Source organism: Pteropus alecto, unplaced genomic scaffold (genome assembly GCF_000325575.1).
Source record: "Pteropus alecto unplaced genomic scaffold, ASM32557v1 scaffold312, whole genome shotgun sequence".
Classification (NCBI taxonomy): Eukaryota; Metazoa; Chordata; class Mammalia; order Chiroptera; family Pteropodidae; genus Pteropus; species Pteropus alecto.
This window is the reverse complement of record NW_006433948.1, coordinates 2,185,461-2,192,515: the sequence shown is the minus strand read 5'-3', so window position 1 is coordinate 2,192,515 and position 7,055 is coordinate 2,185,461. Positions and strand designations below refer to the sequence as shown.

The 7,055-nt window shown below is 35.6% G+C and overlaps 1 protein-coding gene and 2 pseudogenes across 13 annotated transcripts in view; 1 reads left to right on the top strand and 2 right to left on the bottom strand.

Annotated features, from left to right (window-relative positions):
* Positions 1-7,055, bottom strand: part of EDA (ectodysplasin A) — a 284,129-nt gene that overhangs the window by 98,690 nt on the left and 178,384 nt on the right. The gene's annotated exons all lie outside the window — the stretch shown is intronic.
* On the bottom strand, positions 3,841-3,959 carry LOC112477185 (annotated as a pseudogene).
* Positions 6,867-6,985, top strand: LOC112477174 (annotated as a pseudogene).

The following is a 7,055-nucleotide window of genomic DNA, read 5'->3' as shown; positions in this document are numbered from 1 at the left end:
TACCATTATGAGCTCCCACTGCATCCTGCACTTCCTCTCATGTCCACACTTAGTTTTCTTTCTATGGTTGCCTATTTAGTTGTCTTACTTCTCTACTAGACCATAAAAGCCCTGGGAGGGCAAAAACTATGTCTGTTTTGCTCATTATTGTATCTCCAGAATTTAGCAAAGTGACAGGTGCAGAGTTGGCACTCAAAAAATAGTATTTTTTCATGCACATACACCTGTTATAAAGCTCTTTTTTATTTGCTATACTACACAGTCTATTTTAACATTTTTGCTAGTGATCTGGAAGAGCATGGGTTTAAGACAGTAGATGACACAAAGTTCTCTCCATATAAGATGCTATAACAACAGGAAAACATTACAAATACAATGCTTAATGAGACTCATGAGAGGGTAAGAAAGGTAAAATTTCCTATGAGGGTGACTGGGTAACATATTTAGCAGAAAGAATAGTCTGAATTATGTAAGAATATAGTCTCCGAACTTCTACTTTTCACACAGAGATGATATCTATAAGAACCCCATAAACTATTACATAAAGACACTGCTGAGGCATCTCAGAAAGGTCATTAGAAAGAAAACCAAAAGTAACTTTCCTTATGCAATGAAACCCACCATTGAACTATGGTAGGAACCTAAAGGAGATAAGCAGGAAGTTGGGAAAGGTTTAATGGACATCTATGGGGAAAATTAATTATGGTGATTGGAATAATAGGTATTACATGTGGAGAGATAGAAGAGTCAAGACTCACTCGTTTAGGAGAATAATGCCCGAGGAAGAGTATACTGACATTTATAATTACATATAGAAATACTGTGGTTTTGGATCCAGGAAACCTATATTTACATTGTAGTCCTATTACTTTCTAGCCATGTAACATGGAGAAGGTCATTTAACCTTTTTGAGTATCAGTCTCCCCTTCTAAAATGTTTGAGTAGATACATTTACGGGATGATTCTATTTCTGCTAATGGCCAAGTAAGCTCCTATCAGACTAACTAACTCTCTTGCAGATAACAACTGTCTACTTTGGATAAAATAGAAAAATTATACCTGAAGGCACTGGAGAATAAACAAAAGGAGACAGATGTCAGATATAGGGGAATTTAGGTTTAAAAGAAGGGAAACTAAGTGAGTTTCTCATTTTTAAAAATGGCTTTTATCACCTCATAGGGTGGCTAGAACTCAGAAATCTGTGGTCTCACTGGCTTGAAGAAATAGAAGATAAGAGTTCAAGGACAATCACAACCCCTGGAAAGTGAGAGGAATTCCTGGAGAGAGCCAGAGGGGCATGCCAAATTCTGCATATAGATTCATTCTGAATCTCTGGTTGAGCCTTGAATTATAATATATGCAGAACAGACTACAAGCAGATTCGTGCTGCCTTCCACTGCAGAAGAGATAGGGTTTACAGATTTTCAGCCAAGTTAAATACTTACTTTAAAAAATGCTCTTTAGAAGAACATAATAGAATCCATATCATCTATAACATAATATTGTAAAATATCCAGTATAACAATCCAAAATTATTTAACATATGAAAAAAACTGGGAAATGTGATCCATTCTCAAGAGAAAAGACAATCAACAGAGATCAACTCTGAAATGATAACATACATTTCAAATGAGCAGACAAGATTTTAAAGCAGTTATTGTAACTATACTCTGGGATATAAGGGAAAATACACTTGTCATGAATTAATAGATATGAAATGTCAACAAAGAAATAGTATCTACAAAACAGAACCAAATGAAAATTTAAAATCAGAAAAGTCCAATCATAAATAATGGCAGCAATCCACAGAAATTACAAAATAGTGAACTTGATAATAGACTCATAGAAATTGTCCAATCTGAACACAGAAAAAAATGATTAGAAAAAATCAGCAAAGCCTCAGAGACCTATGAGATAGCAAACAGTGTAACACATATGTAATTGGAATCCTAGAAGACAGAGAAAATGAGGCAGAAAAATATTCAAAGCAATGGTCAAAATTTCCCCAAATTTGGTCAAATATATAAATTCATAGATTCAAAGATTCAAAAATTATAGTAAACCCCTAAAGATTCGCACACACGCACACACACACACACACACACACACTCACACACACCACTTTACCTACTCATATCAAAGACAACCTTGTGAAAACTAAAGTTAAAGCCTGTAATTCCATTTATTTCACAAGCACTTTCAAAAAGAAACAAAAACAATAGGTATGAAACTGCCTAGCACATAAGCAATAACTGGAACATCACTCAATAACTGTTGAATTATTCACTTAAGAGATATGCAACAATACTAAACATTTGCTCCAAAGAAAATACTTACTACTTTACCCTAGGTTTGTGAATTCATTTTCATTATACTAAGAAATGATTTACACTGTAAATAGAAATGCATAAAAAAGCAGTTCAAGATAAGTTATAAATATTTATAGACAAGAGATAACTCCATAGTGGTTTGATAGGGGATACTAAAATGCTTGGACTATATCCTCAATCTTTTCAGGTTATACCCTAAATTACAAAGCAGTTCTTGACACATCTATAAGACAGAATATTTCACTGTGTGAATGGTGGAGACAGTAGTATGTATGCCCTTTCTACAAAATAATTATTGACTTATTCCTTTAAAATGTGGTTGTGAGGGTTTTTTACCCCCTCAAACACATATATACAAAGGAAAAGAGCAAGTATATTTATAATTCATTCTGATGACACAAATAATCTTTGGTACAAAGTATACACAAGCAGGGCTCTGGTTATCACTATGAGTGCATTACTAACTTAGTATATATTTAAATGAATATATGAGAAGAAAAGAGAAGAGAAAAGGTATGAGAAAAGGGAAATAAAAACACTTGAGAGGAAAAAGTTTTATAGATATCTGGTTTTTTTCCCTCTCCAGATGCAGTATTTTCCAATGATTCCTGAAGTGTGGTATCCAGCCTTGGTTAGTACCAGGCTGGCCAACGAAGAGTTTATGGCAACTGTGACTTTAATCTTGCTGTCTATAATTCAAGCTTTTCTTAATCCTCTGAATCCTGATTTTGTCATGCACATGTTAGCTATTGTTTCTAGCTTTGTATGCTCTAAACATTTAATATGTCCAAGATATTGATAAAAATGTTGAACAGGATAGAGCTCTATGGTAAGCCACTGCATACTTTTCTCAAGGTTGAAATAAATACAGAGTTTAACTAACTATAAATCCCTCTAACTGCCATCAAGCTTCTCTAATGTCCTCTTTTTCACATGGATTACACAAGATATAGGGTTAATTGTCTTACTGGAGCCCTATTTCATGATAGCTTTCTCTTAAAGTCTAATTTAGTAATCCTATTGAGAAATGACACATATTCTTTTCTTATTGACTTATTCTTAGGGAACCAAGTTCGAGATCTTGATGACCATTATTTTCTCTAAAGAATGTCTATAAACTGATTGAAAACCTATTTTAGAATTATGCTAAGAGTAATTGTTACATTTACAGATCAACAGTTTCAGCAGATCGCTCCCATCCCACAGCCCCACTTTGAGAAGGTTGAGGCATTTGTCCATTTCTAGTCTTATGGAAACTTGTTATTTATGCTATCTCAAAAACTGGTAACAGTAGTTTTGGGATTACTTTTGCAGCTTTTTTTCAGTGCCATTAGATCTAGTTCTTCTGGGCCTGGAGACTTGAGGTGCTCAAAAGGAATGGACATACATTTTCTAATTTTTCATCTATTTTGAGCTTCAAATGCCTTTTTTTTTTTTTTTTTTGGCGAGGCAACACTTGAATGACCTAACAGATTGCAAAGACCTTACAATCCCTTATTTTTTATTTTTACACCTACAGCACCTGGTCTCCCTAGGTGGTCTCCCATCCAAGTACTAACCAGGCCCAACCCTGCTTAGCTTCCAAGATCAGACAGGACTGGGCTTGTTTATGGTGGCATGGCCATAGACTCAAATTCTTTCTTAACCATGTCTTATATACCCTTTTCTGTTTGACCATCATTCTCATTGGTAGAGAAGTCTGGGTGAATATTTCTGTCAACTGTTATTTTTAATAGCATGCCAAGCTGGTCTAGCTCTTCCTTGTTCTCACTCTAAATGGAACTAAATATATGCATACATTGAGTGGTCCGTCATATTTGTTACAAGGCTCTGGCCTTCCTGACACCATTTTTAAAACTATTATGTCCTTCTCTGAAATGTGTACTTAGTTCTACGCTCTTCTAATTATCGTGTCACATTTGAACTTATCAAAGAACTTCCTGTGAGGTCACACTGAACAATGATGCTTTGGGGGCTAGTGAAGGGCGAATGCCCCTTTAGATGTGGTTTCAAATTACACATTCTTCTCTACAAGTTGTGATATGTGTTCTTGTAGCTTCTTGAGTGAGCACTATTACTAGGTATGTGTCATGTCTCTTCTGGTGTGTTGGGGCATAAGAAAGGTTGAGTATGACTGTTTTAGATACCCTCTCTTACCTTCTCTATTACCTAGAAATTAGAAGTATTTGATTTTGAGAATCTCTCATCATTTAAGAAATGTAGTATATCAGGATAAGGGGGGCATACTTATCTTTCATTCCTCTAATTTTTAAAATGTTTTTCTAAAGCCTATAATGGATGTTGAACGTTAGTGACAGCACTTCCTTCCTTCATTACTATAAACTCTAAGATGACACATAAACTTTCTCCCAAGGTTCCCATCACCACTATCTCACCAACCAGCTCTTCCTTTCTGTTCAGAATTATGACCAGAGCCGCAATTACTTGCTTGAATTATTCTACATCCCGAGAAGTGAAATTGTCATCAAGACAACAATTTTAACTTTGCCGTATACTTATGGAACGTTTTCTATGTTTCCAGCTATGTGTAGTAATAAAGAGAAGGTAAGACATTATCTTTATCTAAAAGTATTTCTTTTTTCTCCTACATAAATATTGGAGAACTCATACTCTAACAAGCTGTGGGATTTTTCCTTAGTTTTGCCAATAAGCCTGACTTTATGGTGCTGCTGTCAATTTGCAATGATGATTGAGAATACAGACAGCACCACTGTAATATATCCCATCATCTTGGCTCTCAGGAGGGAACAACAGAAAGACATCCCCAAAGCCACAGCACTCTATTTCACCACTCCCAATTCAAAAGCTTCACAAAATCCAATTCGAGTGGCAGTTGTGTCAGTGTGATATACAGAGAAGAGGAAAGTAGACATTTGAAAATTTAACTTCAGAAAAGTACTTTCGCACCATCACCTCAATGTGAAATTTTAAAAATTGCTATAAAAAATGGAATTACCCTGCTTCCATCTGTCCTTGTGCTCAAAAGATCCTCCCCACTGTTTGTGACTTAGGGTAGTCATTCTGGACAGTAGAAGGGAGTTGTCCCTTATTGTGCAAATAAAAGTATAAATGTAAATTTGTGTTTTGTAGGAGATCAAGCAGGAGACTGACTGCGAGAACAGGACACTGCATGAAATGTTTTGAATCCAGGCAATCTTGAAAAAAAAAAAGTGTGCAATAAATAAAGAATGAGTCAGAAATGAAGGAGGATGGTCAGTTAGGAGAGAAATATGGTGTAAGAGGTCACTTGAAGAGTTTCAAGAGTAGGTGATCACAGGAATATTGCCATTAAAAACAGGAAGGTAGTTAAGGGTTGCTGGGTTGTAATCTATACTAAAAGATAAAGAGAGGGTCATAGAGGACCTTGTTTAATCCATAACCAGGCAGAACTACCCCCTAGGATGGGGGTAGAAGCAAATACAGGAACTAGGATAAGACTATTGACTGCTTAATTCAGTCAATAAATATTTACCAAGTCCCTTCTCTGTGTCAAGTATTGCACTAGGCATATGAGATATACAGGTTTATAGAAGTGAATAATCACTTCTCTAATGGAGTTTATAGTCCAGTGAAGTCAAGTGAAAAAAATAACACTTGGATGGATCGACATTGACAGACTCAGTAAAATGGACCCAGGCAAGAACAGGTTCTAATATTACACTGTATACATATAATTTTTTAACTGCAATAGTTTAATTCTGAATTTCCTCACACAGTAGCAGTCTCTTAAATTTTCAATGACTAAGTACTATCTATTGAAAAGAAGAAAATAGTCTAGAATTACAATCATAAAGTCCCAGCACAGAGAAGGGGCTGACATTAAACCTAGTGAAGTGGTACAAGAAATGACCAGTAGAAAAACTTGGTAGCTTCATTTGGAAGTTTCTAGGTTTTAAGCAGTTTTCTATTTATTTCAGAGGAATCAGACAGCTGAAATAGTAATTGGTTCCATTCCTCTCAAAAAGATTGATAGTATTGTATAAGTATAAAGTATGCAGATATTTACAACTACATTATGATCCAGCAATTCTACTTCTGGGTACTTATCTGAAGAAATCCAAAACACTAATGCAAAAAAATCTGCATCTCTATGTTCGTTGCAGAATTATTTACAGTAGCTAAAATATGGAAGCAGCCTCAGTGCCCATTGATAGACAATTGGATAAAGAATAGGTGGTACATATGTACAATGGAATATTACCCAGCCATAAAAAAGAATGAAATCTTATCATCTGCAACAACGTGGATGGACCTAGAGGGTATTATGCTAAGTGAAATAAATCAGACATACAAAGACAAACACCATATGATTTCACTCATATATGGAATCTGTAAAACAAAATAAACAAACAAACATAACAGAAAAAAACTCATAGACACAGAGAGCATTTTGATGGTTGCCGGTGGAGGGGGAGGGGCAAAAAAGGTGAAATGATTAAGAAGTATAAATTGGCAGTTACAAAATAGTCATGGGGATGTAAAGCACAGCTTAAGGAATCTAGTGAATAATATTGTGTCTATGGCCACGCCACCCTGAACACGCCCGATCCCGTCTGATCTCAGAAGCTAAGCAGGGTCGAGCCTGGTTAGTACTTGGATAGGAGACAACCTAGGAAGACCAGGTGCTGTAGGCGTAAAAAATAAAAAAATAAGGGATTGTAAACTGACAAGGTCCTTGCAATCTGTGAGGTCAACAAAGGGTTA